Below are 20,424 nucleotides of genomic sequence, written 5' to 3' on the forward strand. Positions count from 1 at the left end.
GAAGCTGTCCAAGCACATAGTAAAAGGGGATAAAATGTAGTCCAGCAAATTATGGCTTGGTTACTTCCCAGCTGGGACATCAGCCATTTCTATGCCAGTCACCAACAACCCTGGGCTCCAAAGTAACTAGTAATTCTTTCCAAATGATCAAGGTATTTGAATAGCACTGCCATTTCTTGAACTGTTTTAAATTTAGTGTTATCCTAAGAATAATTTGTTAAAGGGGCATTCCCATTCACCTCCTCCAGTTTGTTGTGAAATGTCTACAAAAGAGCGGAATGGAGCATTTCAGTTTCAGTATCTGTGGGTACACATTGTCTCATCTGAAAGAGGACTAAATCTAAGACAAACTTTCTACTGTCCTTCCAGGTCACTTATATGACTTTTGAAGTACACTTGTCCCAGCTGAACAGAACAAGGTATGACACTAACATTCTGAAAAAGCTTTTTGAACAGTGTTTTACCCCAGGGCTGTCCAAGGCGTAATATGGCAAATTAGTGAAGCTAACAGCTTCTAACTCAGTAAAATGAGGCTACAAAATATCCCTTTCTACTTTTTTCCTTTCCTCTCTCTAGAAAATAGCCTCTGCATACTTTCTTTTCATTGACCTTTTCTATTTCAAAGTCTATTTTATTCTTCAAGTTTACTTGCTTTCGATCCATGCAAATATGATATTAAAATCAAGTCAACGATGATTTCATTGTCTCTCTTGAAACATTTATGTTTAATGTTAGTACCCACCACAGTATTGGAATAGCAGCCTTGTTTAAGCTTGGTGCTTCAGATCAAAAAGAAAACATTTTTTTGCTTTTTGCCCTTGAGACAATAAAACCAGAGTTTCAAATGGATAAGATACACTCAATTGACAACATGCACATTGACAGATTATGTATTGAATATGCATACAGTGATTAATTATAAAATTGATTAGACATATCCTCATTAACTAGCAGCTACATAGCTTTCATAATACAAAAGCACACACTTGGATTAACACTTACATGGATCCGCTTGTACAACAGGCTAACAGCCTGCTGCTATTCTGGGAAAGGGACGTGTAGAAACTGCAGCTGTCTTCATGGATTGCCTCAGAAGGGAAAAGACTTATGAAAGAGCTATGTTTCAGTTATTTAGAATTACATGTTGTTCTGCTTGCCTATTTTCCTCTTTTTCTTACCAAGATATTATTTGAGCCAACTGGCTCACTTTTATATGTTGGGAAAATTAACTCACTGCACACCAGGAAGCTATGTTTAATACTACAAGGCTTATTGGTGAAGGGTATCCAATTGATTTTTCTTCCTTTAATAATATATCACCTGTTATTCTGATTGTCAACTGTTGATCCAAGTGACAGCATCATCTGTGGTTCAGCAATAACTCATTTAATTTTTTTTTACTGGTCACTAGTCCAGTCATGAAAGAATAGTTCTTGGCTTCAGTTGTAAGAGACCTTCTTCAAACACCAGTTAACCTGGTGTTTAACCTTACCTATTAAGCAGTAAGGAGCCATTTCCCACCATAAAAGTGGGGCTATGCATGCTTCAATGGTGTGACAAGCAAAGTCAGGATCCAGTGCAGAGCCTTCCACAAAATATCCATCCTGGCAAGAAAAGGCATAAATGGTTCAGGCAAAAAAACAAACAAACAAAAAAACCACAACAGCACAACAAAAAGACTACGAAGGCAGAGGCCACAGAAGACGCACAGGAAACTTCAAGAAATTGTACCTTACTTACTCATACGTAAAAACGATATCTGAAGCACCATGGTAAGTAGGCATGTAGTACACATAGGACTCGTACATTCACTCAGATCACCTGCACAAATTCTGCATACAAACAATGCACACAAGGGTATCAGTTTTGTTTTAAGTATATTTCCTTCTGTTTTCCCTATTTATTTTATCTTCCAACTTTAGTCAAGAGTAGTAGATAACAAAATGGACAATGGAATAAATGAAATGCAGATATCTAAAGCATTCCAAGCCAGCAAATTAAACAAAGTAATTTGCTGAATTCCTTCTGAGCTTTGTTCAAACCTATGAAGAAAATATTCTTCCTTGCTAATCAAGGAATGTTGCATGTGAACCAGGGTAATTGCTCATAACACAAAGCAAACAGTCGGTAACACTTCAGACCATCTTATTTTTATGAGTCTTGAAAGAAGGTGGATTGACTTTCAGTTGTGAAGCCAATAAGCAAAAACTTTTACACATACCTTATCTCAGTTACAGCTTTGGAAGTGTAGCTATATACATATATATATATATATATACATATATATACACAGCTATATATATATATATATATATATGTTGTTGTTCACTTGCATATATATATATATACACATATATGTGTGCCTTTGTAATAAGATTCTCATGGGGCTATGATCATTAGACTGTGAGTCAGCAGCATCTGGAAAACATTAGGGAAATGCCCCAGGAAAAGGCTATCTTTTGAATGGCTTAATTTTCAAAGAGCACACAAAAGACTTAATAACTGCAAGAATCTAGTTTCAGTATCTGTGTTCCTCTTATATAATTTGGGCTGCTGCCAGTTTCTGAAGGTTATCTTAAAATTAAGATCCTTTCAGAGGAAACATTTAATAGCTCAGAGCTTTAAGGAAATGCACTGCAGAGCCTCCCTTGGACAATGCTAATCAAAAACAGAAATACAATTAGAAAGGAGATTATTGAAATACTGAATATAAAACACAATATATTTCAGAATGTTCCAGTTCAGGAAAATAAAATTATCTACTTAATTAGCCTTTTCCTCTGAATAACAAGGTAAACCAATTTTCACTGAAGAGAATATATATGTTTCTAATAAACATACAAACCAATGAACAAACAGTTTTGAAAGCTTGGTCCAATGTCAGTTTTTACCTGGAACAAGATTAAGGAGAGAATTAGAGGTCTGTAGGACTGAGAAGTTAGGAGTTCTGTTGTTATGAGTCAATGAATACTAACATTGTTAAGGATCATAGGATTATAGAATGCCTTGGTTTGGAAGAGGTCTTTAAGATCATCTAGTTCCAACCCCCCTGCTACCGGTAGTATTTCACCCACTAGATCTGGCTGCCCAGAGCTCCATCAAACCTGGATAATAAGCAGCACAATATGATTTTAAGTAATCAGCAGCTGGGCTTCTTACTCCATTAAAGGAGACAAATCTTTGAGCAGTATATTTTTCCCCCTTAGAGATGACTTCTTTCTGGGACATCTAGACAGTTTTGACATCTACATTATTGCTAAATTCTAAAGGTGGTTCAGGACATGATAGGTTTGACTGCAAAAGAGCTGTTTTGCCAAGCAGCAAAAATTCACAAGAAAATCTTAGACTGCTTCCAGTCTAATCTGAGATTGTATTAGGGATCACTCTAGTAGCCTTTGAAAGATATAAAAAGATTGGCGTCAATTCAAGCTTTTTAGAGTAGAATAGATTTCTAGCTGAAATGAATGTTATCTCTCCACCCCCCTCCCCCCAGGTTCTTTCTCTAAACAAGGAGCAAACAAGCTACATTGGACTGATTGGGAAAAATACTATTTTCCATGTCTGTGCCCCAGAAAAGAAGGAAAAAAAAAAAAAAGTAGAAGAAAAGATGGTGTTGATACTTTACTTAGTAACAGATCAAGCTTCACATCATGTCAGAGTTTATCCACAAAATGGCGTACAGAAGTAATAGTTGCATGATAGCAACTCACAGCACAAGAGAAAACAGAAATGTAATTTTATTTGCTACAGATCACCAGAAAGTCTTTAAGAATTGGTAAGAACCTGGTGGCAGCAGACCATCAGACATGTTTGTCAACAAACAAAGCTTTCATAACGAGATGGGCAATGTCACAGAACAGCACAAAATTCTTATGTAGAACGAATTAGTCTTAAAAAAAAAAGGCAGGCATCTGATCAAAGTTCTATTAATCAGTTGTCAAGCAATTTCACTACTCCTACTAAATTTAGAATCATATTATGACTAATTTCAGACACATATAATCTGCAAAGCAGCCTGAATACTTTGCTTCCATTCTGGCTTGTACAATAACAACAGATTACTCAATGAACAGCATAACAATCTGCTAAGAATACTGTGGAAAACCTACTGTAGTACTGGTTTACTGGAGGTCATTCAAGAATGATGTTTGATTTTGCAGACATGTTGAAATCAGCTGGGTTGCTAACACTAGCCAAAGAGCTGGTTTTATGTGTGGGCTAATCTCTCCTTAATCACTCCCATGTGGACTAAAGTTTCTATTCAGTTCTGACAGTAGAAGTAAAAGAGAAGCTATCTCTGGTAATAACAATTATAGTCACATATTGGATCAGGTTAATTCCTGAAATAATTCTAGTTGAAGCTGTTCAGATTACTGTATGCATTAATTTAACCCACTAGATTTGCCCATTGCATGCTATCTTGATTCATCCTTATATTCTCACAAACCAGCAATAGGTGTAACACACTGTTAGGAAAATAGTTGCTAATAACAATGACGTCACCAAAGTAAAAACAGATGCTAACTAAATTCTAACATGCACAAGAAAATGTATTGGCAGTTGCAACAAATAACACAGTAACTGTGGCATTCTCATCTTGCAGTGTCTGACAATAAAAAGCATAAGAAGCAACTAGAAATCTAATGGGAAACTGAAGATACCACCACTGAAGAGGAAATCTACAGAACAGCATTCTACGATCAACATCAAATCTGCAACATCATTTTACAATAAAAGCACAGAAAAAATGTCTAGAAAATTCCATCAGGTACATCATATCGCTATTTTTTTCTCATATGTAATGAGAAAAATACTCAAACCTCACCTCATCCATCTGAATAGAACTCAGTAAGAAGTCTGATGTTAAGGATGAATGAACCTCTGAACAAGTCATTTCATAAATGCAGAGAAACTTATCACAAGACAAAAGATAAACTGTTACTACATGCACATCCCTCATTGACCTATTCTACCCTAAACTAAAAATTTAGTGAAAATAATCTTAGAGTTACAATCCAAGCTAGAAAGAAACATCATATTGTGCAAGAATTTTGCCCAGAAACTTTTCTCATTGCTCTTAGAGACTTGGCTGTCCTGATTGCCAGCAGCAAATTTTCTTTAGTTTACCATACATCAGGCCATTTTGTGGCAAAACCACTTCCAATTTGTCAACTCATTTCCTGTAGCAAAGGCTACAAAGGAATCAAATTGTTATGCAAGTCACCCCATGCATCAAGTGTCCTCATAAGAATTACCTCTGAGGAGTTGAAGACCGAACACATGGTAAAACTGAGCTTGCCCAGGCAACAGAGATCACATCTCATCACAGTTTTTTTGCACGGTTTGCTTGGAGCAACAGTGTCATGTCTGACTAGTCAGCTCTTTGGCAACCTGCAAACAAGCTGCAGAGCCAGAGTGGGGGTAAAAAGCATGCCGAAATATTTGTTCTCTTCTCAGTAATCCATAATCAAACCTATAGACTCTAGTTTACTTTAACACTGTCTGTTCACATTTCAAACAAAAAAGACTGTAACAATTATATGTTGCTTGAGTTTTCAAACCATTGCCTCTGTCTTGTAACCTCAGCAAACTTAAAAGAGATAGCTGGAGGCTACTGAGTTGTTCTCACTCATGCTGTCATAACAAGAACAGCATCTGATAGTACTGATAGGTATAGGAACAAACTCTAGGTTCAGGACACAGCATTAGACAAGCAAAAAGAACAATTAGCATTTATTATCTGCTTTAAGCACATATAAAATAAAGATCTAGTTCTAATTCTCCCTGATATAGGTAGGGACACTTTCCACTAGATCAGACTGATCCAACCTGGCCTTGAACATCCTAGGGATGGGGCAGCCATCGGTTTTTTAGGCAGCCTGTCCCAGTGCACCACTCTGAGGAAAGATTTTCCTTCTAACACCTAACCTACTTTCTTTAGTTTAAAGAAATTACCCATCTCTCCTATCACTATACTCCCCAATGAAGCAGCCAGCTTTCCTGTAAGCTTCCTTTGGGTACTCAAAGACTGCTATAAGGTCTCCCTAGAGCCTTTTCTTCTTCAGGCAGAACAACCCCAGCTTTTTTTGTAGGAGCAATGTTCCACTCCTCCAATCATCTAAATTTGTAAATTCATAGCAGCTGGCAATGTATATCCACTCTCAGAACACCTCTGGTACTTGAAAATAAGAATAAGGGTGTTCTTTTTTTTTTTTTTTTTTTTTTTTTTTTTTTTCCCCCCCATAAAAATAAGTCATATTATTCTATTCAGCCAACCTTTCCTTTGTTGGCATTTGCTCAGCACATGCACTTGGGTACACAAGTGCTTATTATATTCACTTAAATTTCTAGCACTTGTACTGAAGTGCTTTTTACAAACACAGCAGTCTCTCTTGTGGTTGTAATCAAAGACATTTGCATGGCATGACCCACTTAGATCTGCAGCTAATGCTGTTAACTATTTTATTTTTCCAACTATCCAGGCTATGCAATCACTGAATGGCAAGCTCACCTGTATCACTAAACACCTGCCAAGAGGAATACTGCAAAATCATCATCTCTCAAGACATTTAAGCTGGGCTGAAGTAAGCAATAGCAAGGATGTAGCATGAAATTGGTTGAAAAACAGGTACATAAACATTTCTATCTCTAATCTTTCTGACACATGGATTATAGCTGAAGTTTAAATTCTGAGATTCACCATCCTAGCATTTATTCACTTCTAACATGGATCTTCTGAAATCTTGCCAAGGGAATGCCACCTAAGGCTCAGTGTCCTCAGATCTCTTTAAAATATGCACAGACAGTAAAACCATAGAAGAGTGAAACAACTTCCTAAAAGGATTCCAGGTCATTGAGTCTGTCTGGAAATAACTCAAACTGTATCTGGCCATATTAGTCATTCCAAAGTCTATTCATGGCAACAGTATTGCCTGACTGCAAGACGCCTTGTCAAATCTAAGCATAATCAGCAGGACAAAGCAAACAAAGAGCAAATATTAGAAGATGAAACAATTACTTTTCATTGAATACAGAGGAACAGTAATTACAATCTGATTTTGTTTCCTTTTTAATAGCTTTATGTCATCTTTTTCTACCATTTCTGCCTTTGCTGGGGAAGCTGTATGATTAAAATTAATCTATTTCTGGTCTACAAGGTCTTTTCAGTAATGTATTATTGGAAAGGCTCATTTTGACGATTTATTAATCTAATATGCATTATAGAACTGTCATCCCATACAGTTCTGTTCTTTCTTACTGCTAGTTACTTTAGTGACAGTCTTCCTAAACATGCCTCTGGCCAGCAGATGTTTCTAGAAATATGTTAAATGTAATAAAAATGATAAAATTATCTTTTTATAAAAAATCTGACTGTTAGGTGCTTAATTAGTTAGAATGCCTCTACAGAGCACAACATTGTTAAGGGAAGAAAACAGAGGCTGCATTTCATGGTCCTCACTTTCTTTGGCTACCACATTGCCAATTGGAGGTTATGGTAGATAACACCTTGAAATACCTGGCCTTCAAAGTGTCAATTCCCTGAATAAGTCAGTCTGAAAGAGAGCATGTAATCCAAGTCACCTTCAAACTGCACTCTATATATCCAGTTAAACAATCATTTAAGTGATGTTCCACATTAAGGAACAGAAAGTGAAGGGGCACAATAATAAATTTCACAAATACTGGAAGTGGTGCCTGGGAAGGATTCCCCACATTAAACACTTACCATCCAATCCTCTGTCTGCTTGCCTCCCCTGACCATGGCTGTTTTATGCTTCAGTGTTTGGAACACCAAGAAAATAAAATTTCTACTTCAGACCATAACCACTTGATTATTTCTGAGGCACATAATGTTCATTTACATCTATCATTTCCAACTTTCCTGCTATGATTCATGTGCATTTTCTCTTCTTTTTGGTAATAGTAAGAATTAAGACTTGAATCTGAAAAGCTGCTCTGAAAGGCAGGCAACAAATGTCAGAGGATTCCTAAGCTGGACAGAAAACAGAATTTACTCAAGACACAGATGTAACAACACCAGGTGTGTAGGTGTCTGGCCTAGTATTAGATATGGAAGTTAGTGGCCCTGCCTGCAGCAGGAGGGTTGGAGTGTGATGATCCTTGAGGTCCCTTCCAACCCAAGGCATTCTATGGTTCTATGATCCATCTTCATATTCTCTTTTTGAAGTTTTGAGCAATACAAGTTGTTTGTAAAACTAACATGGCTCAGTCTATTCTCTATTGCTATTGAATTCAGGCAAACTTTATAAATACATATCTATCAAACTGACATCATCCTGAAGGTGTTTTCTTCCGTGCCTTTCTTTCTACCAATCAACCTTTCTTCCTTCATTCTTTGTAATCCTGAAGTATCCTTTTTACTTGCTTTTGAGTCATACTGACACTGAGGATTATTTTTTATTGTTTTCATTGTTTAAATCTTATCCTAACTCCTATTTGCCTTCATCTTTCACAGCCTCTCTTCATCTCAGTGTGCTTCACAGCACATTCTTGTCTTCTGCTCCCAGGAAAGCCTTCTGTAATTCCATCTGTCTTTCAAAGGCACTTACCCCTGCAAGATACCAACCACATCTACAAATACTCTGAGAACAGGCTGCAGGCATAAAGCTATTCTGCATGAGATTTTGCTGAGGATGTCGGAGCTAACTCTATTCCATATCATAAGACTGCACCCCTTCCTCAGCAATGTATGCATCCCAGTTGATGAAGCAAATAGGGACAAGGCATGGACAGACACAATACTTTTCTAATTTATACCTCCTACATGACAAGGAAATTCTTTGATAGGCTGTTAATTACTCGTATGACCTACCGTAACACCCATTTTCTCCATTACAATACCTGAAACTAAGACCTAAGTCAATGCCATAACATGGAAGACTTACTGCAAGAATATAATGGAATCAAATCAGTGATTCCATAACTTTAATTAACATTTTAAATAAATATTTAATCAAACATTAGTAAACCTAGAGTCTGGGGAAAAATTTGCTGAAAGAGTGATTGATAACAGAATAAAAACAATGAGAAAGCACAGGAAAGAACAAAGCCACAGGAGGGTCTGTTTAAGGGTAGGCATGAAAGTGTGGCAGTGATGTATTATATTTGTGATATTGCAATACTGCTGCAGCTACACAGGCAAAAACACAAAAGGTATTCCCACTGTCAATTCTGGACAACTGGGTCAGGTGTAACTGACTCCTCGTCTTCATTCGTTCAGATGCCTGTACAGTCATTACAGAGGGATAAGGACACAGATGAATGCTCATCTTGACTGAAAGTAGACAGAAATTGATGAATAAAACTCCCTGTAGAGAAGAATACGAAGCAATAATACTTCAGCTGGCCTTCACAAGCTAACAGGAATGATGTAGCTGTGCTAATTTCCCAGACAGATAAAATGAGCCCAGGGAGAGCTCCAGAATAATTGTATCTTGAAAGACTTAACCTTTAAGCTCAGAGATATGCATTTGTTTGCCTTATTATCAAGGTTAATATAAAGCACATTTCACAAAACAGCCAGCAAAACCTGTGAAAAGTATATCTCCCAAATTGGAGCCCTTTTCTCTTTACAAGTATATAAAAAGGAAACCTTAACAATTTCAAGCTAGGACTGCAAGATATTGAAATTTTGGGACACTTCTCATTATTTAATGCCTTCATTTAACGTTCAGATCAAAATAATTTGATCCTTTGTGGTGGTCATCCAAACGATCCTATTTGTTACATTAATTCTGCAAAGAGCAGATCTGCAGCTCCTGCTCAAAAATCCCGCACTAATCCTCATCCAATAAAAGGCTTGTCGTGTATTAGTATTTAATGAGAAGCTAGTGACAAGATGGAACACTTTGCACTGATATACGTACCTAAATTACTAAATTAATGGATGGATCACATCCAAAAATGTTCTGTTTCATGCAGGACAGTCTCTTCTTTGCATCTGGTCATTACTATGTAACCTGGGATTATAACAGTATCTCCTGTATTCCATCCTTCTCCTTTTCTGCATGATGACTGGGCCATGAAGATCAACGACCCTGAGATGGCTTTGCTACTAAGGCAAGGAATCTCCTCCAGAGGTCACTTGCAGTCCAGGTGCGCCTATTTAGAGGAAAATACTGTGACTGTACAGACAGATTATTCCTTTAATTCCAATTTTGAAAACTCAAGAAGTAGCAAACAATTGTACTGCCCTGTGGTTTTCTGCAGGTTTCTAATTACAACTGTCTCTGATTTTTTTATGTTTTATTTTTTTAGTGAAAGATAAGAGATTTTACATACAGACATACGGTGAAAAAATCCTGCAAGACCCACTAAACTTCTTTTACTATTAATGGCAGTTCTTCCTTTTCTCAAGAAGAAATGTAGATCTAGTTGAAATCAGAGGAGCAGCAAAGCACTTGTTCCAATTCAGTGCATGCAAACAGCAAGATCTATTGGTAACAGAGGCAGCTGAAGACAATGGAACACAGGTGTGAGCCACTTGACTTGTCACAGATAAAATACACAAGCTGCAAGCACACGGGTAAGCTACTGGTTTTCAACCAAGCAGGAAGTTAATTGAATATCTAAGTTGAGAAGAAGCCAGATATGTGGCAATACTTGTAAGAAATGAGATTTGTAGCACAGCATATAAAGAAAGGAAGAGAAAGTATGCTAAGCATATTCAGAGAAACAGGACTTGCATGTAAATTGGTTCATCGAACAAAAATACACCCAGATAATGGCTACCTTAATGTCATCCATTTTTGTCCCAGAAGCAATCCTAGGAAGCACTTAAGTCATTGGAAAACTAATGCTGTTTTGTAAAATGATTATTAATTTACTTATTTATTTTGTATGCAACCAACTAAAGTTATTTTAAATTACCTTTGAGAAATATAGAAAGGTCTCACGAGAGCAGAGGGGCAGAATCCCTCCCTTGACTTTCTGGACATGCTTCTCATGACACAGTCCTGGGTATAGTTGGCCCTCTGGGCTACAAGTGCACATTGCTGGCTCTTGTTTAAACTTTCATCAGTTAGTAGTCCCAAGCCCTTCTCCTCAGGGCTGCTCTCAGGCCATTCACTGCCCAACCTGTATCTGCGCTTGAGATTGTCCTGACGCAGGTGCAGGACCTTGTGCATGGCCTTGCTGAACTTCATGAAGTTGGTTTGGGCTCACCTCTCAAGCCTGCCCAAGTCCCTCTGGATGGCATTCCTTCCTTCTAGGTTGCCAGCAGTACCACTCAGCTTGGCCTGCAAACTTGCTGAGGGTGCACTCAATCCCAATTGGATATCAATCAGAGCCTGCTGAAGAAGAGCAAAACTTTTTATGAAAGTAGGACTATAAGGTATAACTAAATATTCTTCACAAGTGGTAGTGGCTTAGACACCTTGTTTGCGAAGGAGAATGGACTAGGTGACTTCTAGCATCTCTTTCAATCTTTTCTGTAATTTCTTACTACTTCATGGTGAGCTTTCTCGGAAGGGCTGAACATCTGGTTGAGCTAAAAAGATAATTACTTTCAATGAGAGCATGATTCTTATCTCATTAGGTATCTTCAAGAGTGTTGCATAATGCTAAACACATTATCCAGGTCCTAGGGAGCTTTCCCAAGTTAAAAAACAAACAAACAAAAAACCAACAATACTGCAACTGTTCTCTACCTGAAGTTTCATCTGAATGGCATCATGAAATTATTAATGACACTGACAGCTTTTCACCTCTTTTTTGTCATTGGTTTTCTTTTTCTGCTATTTAAAGAAAAAAAATAAAGGAAAAATACAATTCTGGTCTCCTTTCTCATGTTGATAATTTGCTGTCTTCAGGGTACTTAGAAAAAATCCCTATTGTTTCTACATGTTTGCACAGGTAGGAAATTTGACCTTTCATGCAGATTTTGCCTTTATTGATATCGTCTGACACAAGTGAAGACTGCTCCTGTTTAAAGTAATTGGATTAATGCAAACATTCTCTGAGCCTTCCTCAAACTAGTATAAATGGTCTGACATTAAATGAGGTTGAAAACTCCCCTATAAACTACCACTGCTGTTATTAAATTTAATTAAGATAGAAAAGCAAGCAGTTTAAATAGGAATGCATTGCACAAAAATGGCAGCACAGAAAAATGAGTCTGATGTTGCCATTAAAGGTAATTGGAAGCAAGGGTTTCTAAACAACAATGTAATTAACGGGCTAATGAATACTATATTAAGATTGTTATTAACAGTGAAATCTGCAAACATTCATAGAAAACTAGTTAGAGATAAAACACAATTAGAGATATTACAAGGTAAAAATCTACAATCAAATTAAACAGCAGTTTAGCTTCTGCTGATACAGTGCTCCTACCACACAGTAGTAATAAAACCTTTTGCCAATTCACTCCTTTCTTCTATCAAATTCAGTGATAATTACTTTGCTATAAAATGTGTGCTTTGACAAATTCTGTCATTCTAAAATTCTGCGTAGATTTCACAAAAGCAGCTGGTATTAGATCTAACATGCCTTTCTCACTGAGTGTGGTTTGTTTCATTCTGTTGCCAAAAAATGAACAACTGTTGTTTGAGCATAAAAACTACCTTTGTGAGTTTGGGCTCAGGTATGTAACTACAATTCCCCATTGTCCTGAGTTCAATTGATAATAGCTGGTATTAGTTTTAGTTAGAAACAGATGCTCTACAGAGCAGCACTTTGATACTAGAGGCTCTTCCGCAACTCAAATGTAATCGGTTGGTAAGAAAGTTAATTAAACAGATTTGTGACTGATCTTTTCAGGTTGATTTCTGAAACATTTGTGTGTGTGTTGTACAACCTGCTCTAAACAAGATATGTTTATGTTCTGTTAAAGTTGTCTGCTTGCAACGCTGACTAAAAAGATCTGACTTTCAAAACAAGTAGACAAATATAATCTCAATGGACTTAACATATTCAAAAAAGTTAGTGTTTTCCCAGAAACTGTAAGTAGACAAACATATACGCCTCAAAGTAATATAAAGAATGCCAGGTGACAGACAAAACACCTGTTTTTTGTTTGCAGAGACAATGTATGCCTAAATTTCAGGATTTCATAAAAAATCTGAGAGGAAAATGATTAGAATTGAAAATAAATATTTTAGTAGTTGGGAAAATAGGATACAAAACTAAATGCATGATTACAAAAAGGAAGGAAAAAGTAATAAGCACTTTTCAGTAGCCACAATGGACCAAATTTTTTCAGATGACCTTACAAAGAATTCCAGTCTATTGAGTATTTTTGCAGTTCAGAAAGGCTCAGCTTTCATCAAGAAAAATAATTTTGAGTGTTCAGATCTGAACAAAATATAAAATTATAAGCTATCATATAAATCAGTATCATAAGCAATAGCCAATCTGCTCAATAGACACATGAAAAATTATACAATTCCCTTTGTCTGTTCAAATAAACATCCGTAGGTACATCCTTAATTGGCCCTCCAAAAGAAACTGGAGCATGTTAAACAAAGCATCATAATACATCTTCAAACCAACTCAAATACGTACTGTGGGAAACGAGAAACAAAAGCATCTGGAGGAGACAGAAAGAGAAAAAAAAAAAAAAGGCAATGGCAATCTGAAGGGGAAATGTGGTTTAAATAAACCCAAGGCCACCTTGTATCTGTCAACTCAAAAATGTTAATTTCTTCATATTCAAATATTTTCTTCACAGTAATCACTGTGACATAGAGAAAATTGTAGAGCAACTATTCCTTTGCTGGCATCAAAGACATTGACTCATTTTAACTAAAAATTCCTGTATTAAATTTTTGCTTCACTTTCTTTGGTAAAGCCAGAATATTAAGTTTTGTCTATGCTCAGTTATGTGGACAGAATGAAACAGTAAAAATATCAACAAACTGGTCAAACTGAATTCTGAAAGAAACTGCACCTTGCAAGATAAAAATTACTTCAGCAGCTCCCAGGTGAAAAGCTGCATTTGGCATACACATTTTTAAGCTTCCAGTCCCCTGAAAGGAAAGTGTATACTTTTACTCTTAGATTGCTATTGAAGTGAAATGAACTAAGGTAGTTCAGTCCCCAGATGGGAGACAACACACTGTGGGCATTCTAAACCTTTCACCTATACATATTACTTCAATTGCTTTGCCTTCATTTCCTTATTCTCTCTACCCTTATGCGGGTTCTTATGACAAGTTCAGATTTATGTAAAACACTTCTTGGTTGTTGATGGAAATGAAATGCGATAAAACAAAACCCATATTATACCACTAAATAGAATAACCCAGAGGAATCTTCCCAAAATTGAGAGCAAAAGCAGAACTTTTAATTCAGGCAAGAATGCTTCGCGATTGAGCCTTGATGCTCCTCAAAGCCAGTGGGAAAAAGCACCACCTGTTTCAACAAACTAGAAATCAAAACTCATCTTTACCTCAGAGTAAAGGATCATCTTAGTCATGCTACTGACAGTAATAATAAAAGGTTTTTTTGAAGTAGTCAATCCTTTTTCTGTTCTACTGCGAGTTGCTTTATGTCTGAAAGAGATTGACTTTTGTACAGCTCAGAAAATAGATGCACACACTGTTTTAAGCTACAGCAGTAGCAAAGATTCAGTCCAGCTAGCTTTCTATCAGACAAGGCATGTTTCAGCAAATTTAGGGTTATGTGGGGTTAGTGTGTTTCAGTATATTTAGAGCCACATGGATTTATAAGCATTAAGTCATATATTCACAGGCACCGACTAGACTTGCTCTTCAAATCACAGTCTGTTCTATTACTGGGTGCAGTGTTGGCCTTGGCGATGAAGACAACAACATGTCAAGAAATCTAACACTCCCAAATGATGAATAGATGACTTCTACCTTCTGCAATTTCTGTTTCTATCTCTCCTCTGTGTGCAGAGCCCCATGCTTTTAGGCATGGTGACAGGACCAAGAAGTGAAGGATAAAGGGACATCTGTGCTCCTTAGGCTGAGATTTTCTCCTTGTTTCTGTTAACAGATGATATACACAAGAGATATTTCTATCTGCTACAGTCACCAGCACATAATTTAACATTTACATTTTCTTCAAACCATTGACTGGCTCTACAAAATGTTGATTTGTAACTTGACAAACCACAGTTTGCACAACTCTTTTCCTTGTTGATGAAACACTTTACTTCCTGGATAATGTTCAATCAGTTACACTCATGAAAAGCTCATCCCACAGTTGTTTAGGTTATAAAGCTCTGAAAAAACAAAAGTTTAATTTCTGTAGAACAAATCTCCATTAACTGCAGACAAAAATAATCCATGGTGTACAGATATAAGCTGAGCAAAAAGTTAAATTTTTTAACTATACATATTTTTGGTCTAGTGTTCATTAAGATCCTTCATTTACAGATGTACAAGGGAAACAGTTTGAGGATGTATCTAGTCAAGATGATGAAGCTTATAAAGGTCAGTAAATGTAAAGTTTCACATACCACTTACTATGAAGTGCACATAGCAAATAATTATTAATTTCTGGCTTTTATATAGGACTTTTAAATTCAACATGAAACAAAGAGAATACTTGAATTTGTAGTACTGTTTCCAAACACATAAAAGAAAGCGATGCTAACAGTCAAGATTTGTTCACAAAAAGCGAAATATCTGAATTTACAATGTAGGACTTCTGTACCAGGTGCAAAATACCTTTTTGCATGACTGACTTCTTCCACGCAAAAAAACCCCTGCATCCTCCTGACATTCATTGGTGTTTGCTGAATATTTGTGGAGACCAAAAAGTGGATGTGAGCAGAGTAAGAAACGGGTGGTGAGTTTCAGCAGTAGCGACAGTATCCTGAAAGACACGCCATGTTCTTGATGGCCAGTCAGATTTTTATGAGCTTGGCATGCAGGCTCTTGTTCATTGCTGGTAAATAGACATTTTTAATGGTGGTGGCTGTGTTGAATAATAGCATTTTGTAGCTGAGAATTTGCTCTATCAAATACTACTATTGTACTCACTGTATCTGTTGGAGTTTCCATGTAAGTAAATAAGAAACGTTACTTCTTATGCCTTATGCATCTGTTCACTGTATCTGTCCAACAGACATTATGATACTTTTACTAACCTGAAGCTTGTCTAAAAACTTGCAGACTTTACTGGACTATCCTGAGACATGAAATTGTTGACCTGCTCTCAGCATTTACCTTTTTTTTCTAATTTTGAAATAAATAATCAGTTTCCATTTCCTTTCAACATGTCCTTTTGGCCTCTCTTCCATTTTGAAATAATGCTTGTATATTTTACTAGAATAGTCTATTATTTCACACTGTCCCACTGTGAACAGAGTCAAAGGTTTTAGAAAACCAATTAAGTTGGTTGTAGTTTTTAAAACAAATCTTTTTAAAGCCTTAAAGATATCATCTGCATATCTGCTAACTCACCCTGTTAATCTGCCACATAGAATCATCAATTTTTTCAAGTCAGTGCTTTCTTCTGTCCTTGTAATTCCTAGATATGAAGATTTTCTGTAAATCCTCCTCAAGAAATCCATGTTAATGGTTTCACCCACAGGATCATTATTCCCAGTACTGACATTCACTCTTTAAAATAAGCTTATGTTTCTACATGACAGTAATGAAAAACTGAACTTCTCAAAATGAAAACTCATCTTAGGAAATCAGCTCTTTCCTATAAATATCTATCCCATACATGCCAACTGGCAAGCTACTTTTTATTTGTTACAACCAGGAAAGAAAAGAAGGACACGGAACATTTCCAGAGGAGGGCCACCAAGATGATAATAGGGCTGGAGCGCCTCTTGTATGAGGAAAGGTTGAGGGAACTGGGATTGTTTAGCTTGAAGAAGAGAAGGCTCCATGGAGACTTCACTGTGGCCTTCCAGTAAATGGAGCATATAAACAGGAAGGGAAAAGATTGCTTATGAGAGTGGATAGTGATAGGACAAGGGAGAATTATATTAGGCTGAGTAAGGGGAGGTTTTAGTTTAGATATTAGGAGGAAGTTTTTCACACAGTGGTGTCACCCATGGATGCCCTATCCCTGGAGGCATTCAAGGCCAGGCTGGATGTGGCTCTGGGCAGCCTGATCCAGTGGCTGATGACCCTGCACATAGCAGGGGGGCTGAAACTAGATGATCATCATAGTCTTTTTGAGCCCAGGCCATTCTATGATTCCATGATGATCATTTAGTAGCAAAACTGCGGGAAATTATGCCATTTATACTAGTTGATGTTTCCTTGTCTGACATGAGGATCACCAAAGTCTTAGAAGAAAACTTAAAATGTTTAAGAAGCATGCTCTTATTAGCAGTAAAAGTGCAGAGAACTGATAGTGAACTACGATAGGAACTGATAGGAGCTACGTACCATGCATGACCTCTACTTAAGACCTGATGTGAATCGCTGTGATAGCTTGCAGTTTTTTCTGCCTGAGACATCTCTGAAGGACATAAGTGTTGTGCTGTTAGGAGTCCCAGCACCCTCACTTTGCTCTCATTCTCTCCCCAGATACTTCTGGCCAGCACACAGTAGGTAGAATGAATTTTGGACTTTGGTTTTGACTGAATATGATACTTGATTTTCCTTCTCTTTGAGAAACTCTGACTGAAGTACTAGGGTCCAAGCTGGCAGAAAAACAGGTACAGAGTGTCTATCTTCAAAATGGGAGCAGAAAGAGTGAGAGCACTACAGTCCAGATTCAAGAATCTTCCATTCTTGAAAAATTACCAGAAGAAACAATCAAAGAAAATGGCAGTGTAATTAGTGAGAAGCCAATACATTTTGATATGGACAAATTACACCCAATTGTCCTTCCTTATGTGACAGTTTAACAAGTCTAAATGGTAGAGGAGGAGCTGTAGCTGTCATGTTGGCCTGACTTCAGTAAGATTTTTGACATACTGTTGTATAAAATTAACAAAAGCAAGTAAGGAATTTGCCAGCATTAATGGCATAGTTGGAAGGCTGGACTCAGAGTGTTCCTCACGGAAGAATTAATATAATATAGAAAATGGAAAACAGATGAGTCACCCAGTATTATTTGTGCACTTTCTCTCATGATGCAGTGATCAAATGAAAGCTGTGCTGACAAAATCTCAAACATTACTAAACGAAAGGAATGAACCATTTTTGGAAGCGAGGAGCAGACTGCAAAATGACCTTGAAAAACTGAAAAAGTGGCCCAAAATACAACATGAGAAGAGTGAGTGGAAAAGATGCATAGGCAGGTGCTCAAATAATGAAAGGGGATAACCAGCTATGGCTCACCTACTGGAGAGGGCAGCCAGCTGCAATCAATTGTGTGGTGACAGAAGCATGCAGATGAGAAAAATGGGACTAGAAGTAGTCTACAAACAAGAATGGAAGAAAAGCTCAGCCAGAGGTTAGAGGGGAGTCAACAAATCACAAACAGCAACATGAGATTCTGAACAGCTCTTAAATATAGAACAAGTATAAAAACACTCGATCTTTCAACTAACTCAGAGTCATTAGGTGAGAATGGATATTTGAAACACATCTCCCTCTCTGCCTACTCATTCTTGCAGGAAGAAACATCACCTCAGGGCCTGACTTGGAGCAAAATGTGCTCACTTTCCTCTGTTCCTCTAGAATTTCTTCTCACTTCTAAGACCTGATTCTCTATTTTGTGGGATGGTGGTAATGGGTTGATTGTTTAGATTTGATGATCTTAGTGGTTTTTCCAACCTTAATGATTCTATGATTGATTTTATGGCCACAGAAGCAGTGTGGGATGGGAAATTTTTGTGGTCTATTCAAGGTTGATAAAGGAGAAATAACATAAGTGTAACTACAGAGAATTGTTACAGTGATGTGCCTTTTGGCATGCTAGCCAAACTGTATTTATAGACATATTTTATTCTGTAGGATTTTATGTATTTATAATTTAATTTATGGAACAACTCAATCCTGGGGAACTTTTAGGCTGCAATGTTGCTAATATGCTGCTGAAATAGAACAGTGCTTGTTTGCCGGGCATTAAACATAACACTTAAAATCAAAGGCTCCTCACATGAATCCAATAAGGAACTGAAGATTACTCTGCATTTTTATCTGATAGCTTTTTTCTTCCACAGATTTTCACAGATTCAGAAACAAACTTCTACTAATTTAAAGCCTTAAATGTCTTTCCCTTTGTTTTGGTTTTGCAAACATAGAAATTGATATGATTTTGCTTGGAAACACTGTCTCTTCAGATAGGAATAGCTTTTAGTTAGTGGCAATAGCTCATAAATTACAACTTGCCAGAAATACTATGCACAATTCTGAATGGCAGAATATTCATGTCTCTCCACATGTGTCTAGAAATTAAATAGCATTTGTGAGATGAAAGAAGTTCTTAATAAGTAATATGAAGAGTCTATAATTTAGGATATATTATAATATGAAAACTGAGACAGACTATCTGAAGTGCTTTACTAATCATGAAGCAGAAATACCTAGATTTACAAGAAAGTGCACATACATAGTCATTTGTTCAGTATATTACATGTTCTGTTACAGCAATTACTCTGCCACATTGTTATTCTATACTTGCATTTTAGTTTTCATGCTGGTATGGAAATGTTGGAGAACAGATTATAATTCACAGAAATGCAACCTCATCCCATATACTTAGAATGAATCATAGAATGGTTTGGGTTGGAAGGGACTCTTCTGTCCTCTTTTTCAAGGGTAAGGTACTTTTTTACAGTCACTACAAACAAAACTCACCTTCGCTCAAATGCCTTAGCTATTAACATACTGTGATGATGAATGCCAGTGAGCTGACTAGGAAGTGACTCCCCAGAAGCTGAATGCCTTTTCCTCCTGAGTTACATCCTCTACCTGCCACGCTGGAAGTGGGAGGAGATAAAGTTGTCCTAGTTTATCAGCTATATATATCCATTCTTTAACCTAAGGGAAGAAAACAATAGTACTTTCAATCTCCCGTGCAGTAATTCATAAGACTGATTATTGAGAGTGCAGTAGTTCAGCTCTGCAAAATAAAATCAAGCACAGCAGGAGGAGACACTACTCAAACTGCAGATACTTTCCTCTGCACTCACATGTACATTTGGTTATAAGGACTCAAAAAATTTGGAAATCGGTTTATGAAAATCATTGTGAATATAGAAGTATAATATCTTACCAGCTCATATTTCTTGTCAGAAGGGTTCAACTTCCAGACTGGTTTTTGAAAAGATACAATACTGAGGCAGTATGTGAGAAAAGAATGCTGCCATCTCATCTTCAAGCATTTGGAAATTTACCAATGAAAGCTGGGAATGAGATGAGCCAGCTGGGAACCTCCCTGAAAATTCCTCCACAAAAGTTGCCATTTTTTTTCAAGGTATGCTGACCTTTGCTCCAGAAGTATCTTCCTTTCTTCCTACATCTTCACTTTTGCTCCTGTAGCAATATTTTGAGTTTCATTTTTTCTCCTCTAGCGTAC

At 37.0% G+C, this 20,424-nt stretch overlaps 1 long non-coding RNA gene across 1 annotated transcript; it reads right to left on the reverse strand.

The window, feature by feature from the left end:
- Nucleotides 1-22: 22 nt before the first annotated feature.
- On the reverse strand, nt 23-19,945 carry LOC107313089. The gene is made up of 7 exons (XR_001554796.2): nt 19,704-19,945; nt 10,891-11,309; nt 9,888-10,122; nt 2,846-2,891; nt 1,741-1,832; nt 1,493-1,604; nt 23-1,088 (listed from the first exon to the last, which is right to left on the reverse strand). It is a non-coding gene; the product is annotated as an uncharacterized LOC107313089 (long non-coding RNA).
- Between the last annotated feature and the right edge of the window lie 479 nt (nt 19,946-20,424).

Source organism: Coturnix japonica, chromosome 4 (genome assembly GCF_001577835.2).
Source record: "Coturnix japonica isolate 7356 chromosome 4, Coturnix japonica 2.1, whole genome shotgun sequence".
Lineage (NCBI taxonomy): Eukaryota > Metazoa > Chordata > Aves > Galliformes > Phasianidae > Coturnix > Coturnix japonica.